The sequence below is a fragment of the Barbus barbus genome (assembly GCF_936440315.1).
Source record: "Barbus barbus genome assembly, chromosome: 9".
NCBI classification, from domain to species: Eukaryota; Metazoa; Chordata; class Actinopteri; order Cypriniformes; family Cyprinidae; genus Barbus; species Barbus barbus.
Window position 1 is genome coordinate 10,437,445 of NC_136737.1, and position 12,515 is coordinate 10,449,959.

Sequence of the window (12,515 nt, forward strand, 5' to 3'; positions counted from 1 at the left end):
GAATTGTGGGTAAAAACCCATTACTCCTGAGAGAGCTGAATCTGAGTGAACATGAACTAGGAGACACACGAGTGAATCAGATCGCTGCTCTACTGCAAGATAAACACTGTCAACTCAACACACTGATGTAAGTATTGTGTTCATTTATTATTGTGGATTTTAAGTATGTTAAAGACAACAGGTGACCAAAACGGAATAATTTTCAGTAATCGCTGAATTTTGACATCAAGTTCTTTGTGTTTATAAATTTTCTCTCTCATGTTCAACATTTTAGTCTGCGTAAGTGTGGTCTAACAGAGGAAAGCTGTTCAGCTCTCGCTACAGTCCTGAGATCAAACTCCAGTCTGAAAGAACTTGACATGAGCAACAATAATCTGCAGGATTCAGGAGTGAAGAAACTCTGGAATGGTTTAGAAGATAAAAACTGCACACTGAAGAACCTCAGGTGAGTTCAGTGAATATTGTTTGATTTTAATAATAACATACCCTAATGTCCAATGTTAAATTACTCCACTAAACGTTTATGTCAGGTGAAATATGCCTTTTTCTTTTTTTCTGTAGACTCTCAGACTGCAGTATCACTGAAGAAGGTTATAAAGCTCTGGCTTCAGCTCTGAGATCAAACCCTTCACACCTGATAGAGCTGGATCTCACAGGAAATGATCCTGGACAATCAGGAGTGAAGCAGCTCAATGATTTACTACAGGATCCAAACTATCAACTGAAGACACTGAGGTGAGATGAAATAATACAAAATAAATTATATGCAGACTATTTTTCATAGACATACTAATACAGTCTAATGGATAGGGCTGGGTAATATTTTTTTTTCCATATTAATCAATATCAGTATTTACCACAATATTTATTTCATACTATTAATGAGGAAGGAAATGTATTACACGTTTGTTAGACCGTGAGAATAAATGCAAATAGAGCTTGTTTTTTTGTTTGCTTTTTTTTTACAAGTAAACTCCACAAAGTAAGAAATTTAGGGCTCCAATCAAACTCTGATTTCCTTTTTTCTGTATTCTCTGTTTTATGATTTATTACCAAAAATGTAATCACAACAAAACATGGCATTATTTTTTTGTGAAATAGTGTGCTGCACAACAGAATTTGTATACTGAATAAATTAAAGTATAGATGAAAAATACATCACAAGCATCACATGGACTTGAGTATGTGTAGTAGATGAAACTTTTTTTTTTACTGCAGGTTTTTGGGTTCTGCTGCAGATGAAGCCTGTCAGTATGTGACTGGAATTGTGGGTAAAAACCCGTTACTCCTGAGAGAACTGAATCTGAGTGAACATGAACTAGGACTCTTAGGACTGGAGAAAGTTGCTATGGTACTGCAGGATAAACACTGTAAACTCAACACACTGATGTGAGTTTTATCTTTATGATGACACCTTTTAATACTTGTGAACTTGCTGTTGGATGTACTTGTGTCTTTTACTGGAGAGTGCTTAATGAATAATCAATGGATGCTTTTGTAATGTCATCATCGAGCAAATATTTTTCTCCTAACAGTCTGAATAACAGCGATATCACAGAAGAAGATTGTTGTGTTCTGGCTGCAGCTTTAAATTCAAACCCTTCAAATCTGACAGAGCTGAATCTGAGTGAGACTAAAGTCAGAAACTCAGGAATAAAGATCTTCTCGACTCTGTTTAAGAACAAACAGTGTAGACTGAAAAAGCTGAAGTAAGTAATTTAGTCAATATGTAAAATAGGCCAACTACTACAAAACTGATGCTATCATTTGTTATATTACACTTTTTTACAGGTTTAATTCCATCAGTATTACAGAAGAAAGTTGTGCTGTTCTGGTATCAGCATTTAATTCAAATCCTTCAAACCTGATCGAGCTGGATCTGAGTGGAAATAAACTAGGAGACTCTGGAGTGACTGAAATCTCCACTCTACTGGGAAATTCACAATGTTCACTACAGATTCTCAGGTTAGGATTTGGTAAATCTAAACATGAATCAGTATGAAGCTCAAAACTGGCCTGTAAATGAAGAAGCCGTGTAATAAGCAGGATAATGTACATCCAGCCGGTTGTTATCGCAGAATAAACCCCTTCAGGCTGATGCAAGACCCCTCCACTTTGTGTCAGGGTCCTCATCACCCTGCTGGGTTTATTCTGCAATAACAACCTGCTGGATGTCCATTATCCTGCTTATTACACGGCTACTTGCCACATAAGTAAATAATTAGACACAAAATATTGAATTAAGCTGAAATGTTTTATTATCTTTTCAAATAAAAAAAAGATTCCACCAAGAAAATTAAGACTAATAAAGACTGTTGTTATCAGGGAATAACACACCTTGGAGTGTTGCAACTGACCAATCAGAATCAAGTATTACAGAGAGCTGTGTAATGATTGCTGGTAAATAAGTCTCCAGCAGACAGGTGTTATAATGAGAGGGCAGGACGACAGAATCACAAGTGAAGGTAGGTTTAATGATCAACAGTGGTAATGGTATCAGGTAAGTGAATGACAGAATCAGGGGTCGCTGAACGAACAGGCTGATGATCTAGGTTTTCCTTCTTGCAGGAGAAGAGAGGGATGAGGAAGCTGTGACAGACACACACCGCAGACTTGGGGTTTATCCGGAAACGAGCTCGGAACAGATGTCACTGGAGCTGGGTCTGGAGATTGCCTAGGAGCGAGCAGAACAGGTAAGTAATCAACAGGTAAGTTTCTTAGGTAGGTACTGCACTATGACTGAGCGTAGTGAGTTAGTCCTCTTCGTACAAACGAGACTGGACGACTGGTGTTGGGCGGTGTGTGTCTTTATGCTGCGTGGGTAATGAGAAGGGAATGAGTGGCAGGTGTGCGTGATCAGTATTCTGGTGAGGGTGAGCGCTGTGATTGGGTAGCAGAACCTGGCAGATCTGTAACATTACCCCCCTCTCCACGGCCCGCTCCCGAGGGCCGAAAACCCCGACGCCGTGGCGGTCTACCTCTTCCCCTAGGGGCAGGGCGATCTGGGTGGTTAGAGTGGAATTCTTCGAGTAGGACTGGGTCCAGCACATCATCCCTGGGGATCCAGGACCTCTCCTCAGGACCATATCCTTCCCAGTCTATGAGGTACTCTAACCTGCCGCCTCGGCGTCGGGAGTTCAAGATCTCCTTGATCTGATAGACCGTTCCATCCTCCAATACCAGCGGGAGAGGGGGTTCTTCCTCGGGACCAGGTTCTGCAGGGGGAGAAACAGGAGGGTGAAACGGTTTCAGCAGTGACACGTGGAAGACGGGGTGAATTCTATACTGTGAGGGGAGCTGGAGCTGGTAAGTGACTGGATTGATTTGTCTGATTATGGGAAAGGGACCAACAAATCTGGGACTGAGTTTCTTGCAGGGTAGACGTAACCTGATGTCCCTAGTTGACAGCCAGACCTTCTGCCCTGGATGATACACGGGAGCCTTGGAGCGGCGGAGGTCGGCTGTCAACTTACGTCTACTCACTGCGCGCTGGAGGTGGTGATGAGCGTTGTCCCAGACCCTCTCGCTCTCCCGGAACCAGTGATCCACGGCAGGTAAGTCTGAAGGTTCGCCTGACCAAGGGAACATGGGAGGTTGGAAACCAAGTATGCACTGAAATGGGGTCATACCTGTAGTAGGCTGGCGCAGAGAATTCTGGGCATACTCAGCCCAACCGATGAACTGGTTCCAGGAGTTCTGGTGGCCATGGCAGAAGGTTCGGAGGAACCAGGCTACTTCCTGGATCTTCCTCTCCGTCTGCCCGTTCGTCTGTGGATGGTAGCCGGAAGAGAGACTGATGGTCACACCCAGGAGCTTGAAGAAAGTTCTCCATACACGGGACACGAACTGTGGACCTCTGTCTGAGACTATATCTTCCGGGATCCCAAAATATCTGAACACATGATTAAACATTAGTTCTGCAGTTTCCATGGCTGTCGGAAGGGCCTTAAGTGGGAGTAATCGGCAAGCCTTAGAGAACCGGTCTACTATCACCAAGATACAGGTGTTCCCGTCCGATGGTGGTAAGTCCGTGACAAAGTCAACTCCTAGGTGTGACCACGGTCGGTTGGGAACGGGCAGAGGAAGTAGCTTACCGGCTGGCAGATGTCGGGGAGATTTGGACATGGCACATTCCTTACATCCCTGGACGAATCTGCTCACATCCTTGGCCATGTTGGGCCACCAGAAGCGCTCTCGTAGCAGCGAGAGGGTGTTGTTGGTCCCTGGGTGACCAGTGCCAAGGGAAGAGTGAACTGATTGAATGATCTGTGAGCGTTGGTTTCTGGGAACAAATTGTGTACCTGGTGGGCAGCCCGGCGGAATGTTGGAGGAGACATTGGAGGAGGTAAGGCTAGGAGAGGTCCACTGGATGGGGCAGACAAACAGAGGTTCGGGAAGGACTGATTCTGGAACTTCATCGTATTCTTCATGGGATTCGAATTGTCGGGAAAGAGCGTCTGCCGCTGTATTCTTGGAACCGGGTCTATAGGAAATGGAAAAGTGGAAACGGGTGAAAAACAGAGCCCATCTGGCTTGCCGGGGGTTTAATCTTTTGGCTTCTCTGAGATATTGGAGGTTTTTGTGATCGGTGAGGACTAGGAACGGATGTTGGGCTCCCTCCAACCAATGTCTCCACTCCTCCAAAGCGAGCTTGATGGCTAGAAGTTCTCGGTTGCCAACATCATAGTTCCTCTCCGCCGGGCTGAGTTTACGGGAGAAGAAGGCACATGGATGGAGTCGTGGTGGAGTCCCCTGTCTCTGGGACAATATGGCACCCACTCCTGACGTGGAGGCATCGACCTCAACCACAAACTGTTTCTCTGGGTCTGGATGTACGAGGATAGGAGCTCGGGTGAAAGCATCCTTCAATTCATGGAAGGCCTTGGTAGCGGCTACTGTCCAGGAGAGGGATTTGGGCTTTCCCTTCAACAGGTTGGTTAGGGGACTGGCTATGGAACTGTAATTGTGAATAAACCGGCGATAGAAATTGGCGAAGCCTAGAAAGCGTTGAAGTCTCTTTACCGTGTCAGGAGTGGGCCATTCTCGGATTGCCGTAACCTTCCCCTCGTCCATCTGAATACCACCGTGGCTGATGTTATAGCCGAGGAATTGTACCGAGGGTCGATAGAACAGACACTTCTCCGCTTTAAGGAACAGGTTGAACTTCCTCAGGCGTTGTAGGACCTCCGCAACGTGGCGACGATGTTCGGCCATACTCCGGGAGTAAATCAGAATATCATCAATGTACACTAGTACAAACTTATGGAGAAACTCCCGGAGCACCTCGTGCATGAAATCTTGGAATACGGAGGGGGCGTTGACGAGCCCATAGGGCATAACAAGATATTCATAGTGCCCTGTGGGCGTGACGAAGGCGGTCTTCCATTCGTCCCCCTCACGTATTCTGACAAGATTGTAGGCGCTGCGGAGGTCTAACTTAGTGAACACGGTGGCCCCTCGCAGATGTTCCAGAGCAGCTGGGACGAGGGGAAGCGGATATCTGAACTTGACAGTGATTCGGTTCAAGGCTCGGTAATCAATGCAAGGTCTGAGTCCTCCATCCTTCTTGGCGACAAAGAAGAAACTGGAGGAGGAAGGAGAGGTGGAAGGGCGAATGTATCCCTGCTTTAAGGCTTCCTCGATGTACTCCTCCATGGCCTTCTGCTCTGGGATGGATAGAGGATATATCTTACCACGAGGCACTGGTTCACCCGGAAGGAGGTCAATGGCGCAATCCCAAGGTCGGTGAGGTGGTAACTGTGCGGCTTTCTGGGGACAGAAGACATCTTTGAATTCATCATAGTCAGAAGGAATTTCGGTGGATAGTTTCTCTGGGGGACTTTCTACGGAGGTGGTAAGTAATTTCAGGATCTCTGCGGCCGGTCTTGTTGGTCTAGGGATATGTGGAAAACACTCGGGAAAGCATGACTCACCCCACTTAAGGATCTCGCCCGTTTTCCATGAAAGGATGGGATTGTGTTGAACTAACCAGGGTCGCCCTAAGATGATGTCCGTAGTAGCATCTTCGAGCACTAATAATCTGATATACTCTACATGGAGTAAGCCTAACTTAAGGCATACGGGAGTAGACCATCTGTTCACTAACTTACGGCTTACCGCCTTGCCCGTCACCGATTGGATCTGGTAGTTCTTTGGGGTGATGGAGGTTGTGAGGCCGAGTTGTCTACAGAGATTGCCCGAAATGAAGTTCCCCGCCGACCCGGAGTCGAGGAGGGCAACGACTGGAATGGAGAAAGTGGTACCCATAAGAAGTGCCTCAGTGGTTAAAGGCTTGAGATTAGGGATCTCGGAATTCAAGGCACTCACCAAAAGGCGAGTTGGTCTTACTGGGCAGGTGACTCGGAGGTGCCCCTTCTCTCCACAGTACAGGCAGAGTCCTTGGGCATATCGGCGTGCCCTTTCTTGGGAGGAGAGACGAGAATTATCAACATTCATAGGCTCAGGGATGGATTCTGGTGGGTTCGGTATGACAGGGAGATAGGCGCTATGACCCGGGTTGAATTCAGACAGACACGTCTTCATGCGTGTGGCACATCGGATGGAGTGTTGAATTAAGCCCTCCAATCCCAGGGCATCATCAAAGGCGGCAAGTTGTAGACGGAGGTGAGGTGCCAAACCTTGCCGGTAGGCGGTTAACAGGGCTCGCTCGTTCCATCCGCTGGCCGCGGCTAGGGTTCTGAACTGTAGGGAGTAATCTTGGATATCGTTATTGCCTTGGCGTAACTGATAAAGTTGATCGCAGACAGAGGAATCATAAGCGGGTTTACCGAACACATCTCTGAAGTGTTGGACGAAGGCTTGGGAGGATTGGGTAACACTGCCTCCTTGTGTCCATATGGTGCTAGCCCACTGCAGCGCTTTACCCTGGAGATGCTGGATAATGAACGCAATCTTGGCCTTCTCAGTGGAAAACAAGTGGGGCTGCATCTCAAACGCCAGGTCGCATTGTAGCAGGAAACCATTGCAATCCTCCGCCGAACCAGCGTAGGGCGCTGGTCGGACTGTCGAGTGGTTCGTGGACAGCGAAGAAGAGATTGCGGAAGTACCTGGGCTGGGAGAGACCGCTGCTGGCGTGAGTGTTTGTTTTAAGATGTCAACCAGGTCCTGGAATGCGTCTGGATTGCTCATGTTGTTGATCGTTGATGTAAAGGTCCAGTCTTCTGTTATAATGAGAGGGCAGGACGACAGAATCACAAGTGAAGGTAGGTTTAATGATCAACAGTGGTAATGGTATCAGGTAAGTGAATGACAGAATCAGGGGTCGCTGAACGAACAGGCTGATGATCTAGGTTTTCCTTCTTGCAGGAGAAGAGAGGGATGAGGAAGCTGTGACAGACACACACCACAGACTTGGGGTTTATCCGGAAACGAGCTCGGAACAGATGTCACTGGAGCTGGGTCTGGAGATTGCCTAGGAGCGAGCAGAACAGGTAAGTAATCAACAGGTAAGTTTCTTAGGTAGGTACTGCACTATGACTGAGCGTAGTGAGTTAGTCCTCTTCGTACAAACGAGACTGGACGACTGGTGTTGGGCGGTGTGTGTCTTTATGCTGCGTGGGTAATGAGAAGGGAATGAGTGGCAGGTGTGCGTGATCAGTATTCTGGTGAGGGTGAGCGCTGTGATTGGGTAGCAGAACCTGGCAGATCTGTAACAACAGGCTTGTATTTATTAATTAGGTGGATGTGTGTCATGAAGAACATTTTTTAGTAATGTCACTAACATTGCTAAAAAAGAAACATTAATTTTTCTTACTGAAAAAGACTTTGGGGTGCTGGGAAATATAAATATCCTAATGACACAATCCTCATATTTATTTTTTTTTATAAAAGGAGTATTTACTACCGTTTTAAGACTATTTGTTTCTTTTTGTATTCCTCTAGACTTTCAGACTGCAGTATCACAGAAGAAGGTTATAAAGCTCTGGCTTCAGCTCTGAGATCAAACCCTTCACACCTGATAGAGCTGGATCTCACAGGAAATGATCCTGGACAATCAGGAGTGAAGCAGCTCAGTGATTTACTACAGGATCCAAACTATCAACTGAAGACATTGAGGTGAGAGATGATGAAATAATACAAAATGAATTACATGCAGACAAGTTATTTCAATATTATTTCACTAATACAAAGTAAACCATTTCACATGCAGAATCGTGTACTATTTTTCATTAGATCAAGTGTATTTAGGAATTGATTTGATTCCTGTTTCATCTTCTCTTCTGCAGGTTTTTGGGTCCTGCTGCTGATGAAGCCTGTCAGTATGTGACTGGAATTGTGGGTAAAAACCCGTTACTCCTGAGAGAACTGAATCTGAGTGAACATGATCTAGGAGACACACGAGTGAATCAGATCACTGCTCTACTGCAGGATAAACACTGTACACTCAACACACTGATGTGAGCATTGTACATTGTTTAATACTTTACAAAAAATATGATGTTACGTTTTTACACTATTATTGTTGTTCTATAACATATTTAAGGACTGAGGTTAATTGATCTGTCATATAAATCTATCCTTCTGTTACTCTATTAGTTCCCGGTCTTTGTTTTCTTTCTCAACAGATTGAAGAAGATCAGTATTACAGAAGAAGGTTGTGCTGCTCTGACTTCAGCATTTAATTCAAATCCTTCAAACCTGATAGAGCTGGATCTGAGTGGAAATAAACTAGGAAACCTAGGAATAGAGAAGATCTGTCTTCTGTTGAAAAATTCTCAGTGCAATTTGAAGAAACTGAAGTGTGTTTTTTCATTTATGTACTTTTCTGTATGTTTAGATACGTTTATTAATGTTTATTTAATTAGCTTAACTGTAAAAATGTGACTGACAAAAAAATGAAGGCCACAATTTTAATTGTACTTTTATCTAATTTACAGTATGAATGCGGCTCATATTCTTTTTTGAAAGAACATGTGGACATCATTCATTGATGGAATTTGATTATTGGGACTTTTTGCCAAAATTTAAATAAAAACATTTTTATTGGCATACATTTTTTGCAATTTATGGCAATAATTTGTTCATAATTTGTCTATTTAGGTTGTCAGAATCTTCATAAATCCCATTAGTGATATGATAATATATGTCTCCAAAAAAGGATAACAACTAATTTGTTTTTAATTTTTTTCTAGACTTTCAGACTGCAATATCACAGAAGAAGGTTACAAAGCTCTGGCTTCAGCTCTGAGATCAAACCCTTCACACCTGATAGAGCTGGATCTCACAGGAAATGATCCTGGACAATCAGGAGTGAAGCAGCTCAATGATTTACTACTGGATGAATTCTGTAAATTGACTATCAGGTGAATAAAACCTTTAAATATTTATTAAAATTGTACTTTTAAAATAACCTGCAACCATGCTTACATCAGTAATCAGTTGCTATTTGGTGTCCTATATTGATCCATTGCTTATTAATCACATAATATAAAGAAGATACAAATTGGCAAGATCAAGTATTTGTTTTTGTATAAGCCATAAACTCATTATATTAACAGCACATAAACAGAGCGATCAGTTACAACACTTCAACTGCACTGATGAAAACAGTACAGATTTTATATTTTCTTAAACAATAAACAAATTAAGCAATTGTCAACAAATTAAGTAATTTAATTACAAAAATGCAATAAATATTCAAACATCACATTATGTCCTCTAAACATCACAATTTAGTAGGGATTGTCGCTCCAATTTTAGTGTTTTTAATCCATTTTTCACACACCAAAATCGTATCATTGACTAATAACAGATTATCTTCAATCTGTACAAAATAAAAAATATATTTGACATCTATAAACAATTATTCATTAAATAAAACATTCTGTATAAATTCTTAATCAGCTCTGCCTTCTGTGAGCATTAGTTTATGGGTGTTAAACTAAAACCTAAAAGGAATGCTTTATAAATCAATTCCAAACTCTAGGAACAACTAAAAACCAAAAGCAACATCACAGTCATACACTAACTATGAAAACATATTAGTGGGGATGATCTGTGTTTGGTGAACTCCACCTGTAAGCAGGACGGAAGCAGCAAATGGTATAAAATTACAAGATTATCTCATCTAAAATTGTCTTCTACTTCCTGTAGGTTTTTGAAAAGTCCTGCTGCAGAGGAAGCATGTGATTATCTCACTAAAGTTCTGGGTAAAAGTCCATTTTTACTGACAGAACTGGATCTGAGTGAAGATAAATTAGGAGATCTGGATGGAGAGAACCTCTCTGCTATTTTGATGGACTCTCATAGCAAAGTGGAGAAAATAACGTGAGTCAACATGGGTTTATACATTCTAACTTCTATGATTACAAAAGACTGTCAGTCATATGTGAGAGCAGATATAAAGAGCTGTTGATCTGATGTGTGTTGAATATGTGCTGAATAATAAATAATGCTGTTTTTGTGTTTAGGCTGAATAATTGTGAGCTGACAGAGAAAAGCTGTTCAATTCTAGCTACTGTTCTCTCCTCCGAAACCATCCTGAAAGAGATGAACCTGAACAACAGCCATCTGCTGGACTCAGGAGTCAAAGAGATCTGTGAGGGACTGAAGAATCCTGTGTGTGAGCTGAAGATACTCAAGTGAGTGCATTTCACCATAAACTGCTGTTCATTTAAGCCAACACAAACATTTACATTATGTCAGTGTGATTTTTATTTATTTAATTTTTTTTATGGAGAGGTGTTCTTTTTTCCATTGAATTGTAAAGAAACCTGGCCAACCAATAAGATTCACACTTTGTCAACATGCCCTCGGTTGTTTCATAAAACTATGACTTGGTGGCTCACAAACAGCTAAGTGACATTGAATAGCAGAGGGGAAATCAGGAACAGGCACTGGAGATTGATATTGAGCAGCTTTAGTGGTAATAAATTCCATTCAATAAAAATGGATAGGATTGGTTAAATAGGATGAACTTTTTGAAAACTTGTACAGTGGTGTGAAAAAGTGTTGGCCCCCTTCCCAGGGACGGATTATGCCGCAGAGGTGCCCTGGGCACGGACTGATTATAGGCCCCCCTCAGTTGAAATTGCGGTCATTTCAAACATTTCAAGATTTTATTTTACAGCTGAATTCATGGTTCCATTTATCACAGCAAGTCTTCCAGGTCCTGAAGCAGCAAAACAGACCCAGACCATCACACTACCACCACCATATTTTACTGTTGGTATGATGTTCTTTTTCTGACATGCTGTGTTACTTTTACACCAGATGTAATGGGACACACACCTTCCAAAAAGTTCAACTTTTGTCTCGTCAGTCCACAGAGTATTTTCCCAAACGTCTTGGGGATCATCAAGATGTTTTCTGGCAAAACTGAGATGAGCCTTTATGTTCTTTTTGCTCAGCAGCGGTTTTTGTCTTGGAACTCTGCCATGCAGGCCATTTTTGCCCAGTCTCTTTCTTATGGTGGAGTCATGAACACTGACCTTAACTGAGGTTAACTGACCTTCATAACAAAACCGTTCATTTAAAAACTGCATGTTGTGTTTACTTGTGTTATCTTTGATTAATATTTAAATTTGTCTGATGATCTGAAACATTAAAGTGTGACAAACATGCAAAAAAATAAAAAATCAGGAAGGGGGCCAACACTTTTTCACACCACTGTAAGTACTGTTTATCTTCATTTCTTCCTCTCTGCCGTGCCCCTGTAGATGTGAACCAAATGGATTTTGAATTCTGCTTCCAAAGACTAAAAAAAAAATGTTTTTACCAGGGGCCGGGACTTTAACGCGTTAATTTAGATTAATTAATTACACAAAAATAACGCGTTAATTTTTTTTTAACGCATTTTAATCGCACTTATTTTTGCACCGCGGAACGTTTCTCACTGGATGAGTTTCGGCAGACCGATTATACTGGAGCACCAACTAGCGTTCAGACTAAAGGCTGTTTCTCAATTCCAAGAACGCAAAGAACGGACTTGCGTTCTCGTGGAGACCGGTCTTGCCAAGCTTCCTTGGAAGAACGAACTTGGAAGGACGCGAGAACACAGAACGCACACTTATGAGAACTGAGATGTACTGCGTTCTTGCTTAACTGACCGCATAGTCTCAGCATAAGCAGCGACCAATGAACAATAAATATTACAAAATGTCATAACTTATTAAAACATTTCATACTATTATAGATATTACTTTCATATAATTGTATTGTTTTATTTTATAGCGTTATATGTTTTACTGTTAAGATTCATTTTAATATGCCAATAAAAATGCAGACTTTCTCCGGGTCTTATAACTTTATTAAAATTAACCAAAACAAAACGATAAATGTTTACTTTCAACTTGAAGAGCCGTTAAGTATTTGTGAGAGCGACTTTAAAGCTTACAGGCTTCCGTACACCGGCCACCCACAGCGTTTTCTGGGATTTCTAACGGCTCGATTCTCTCAAGTCTGCACTGGATGCATCCTCAGTTTCAAGAACATATCCGGGCACTTTCATGCATCCTCTGTACTTGCGTTCTTGAGAATTGGAACTGAACTTCGAC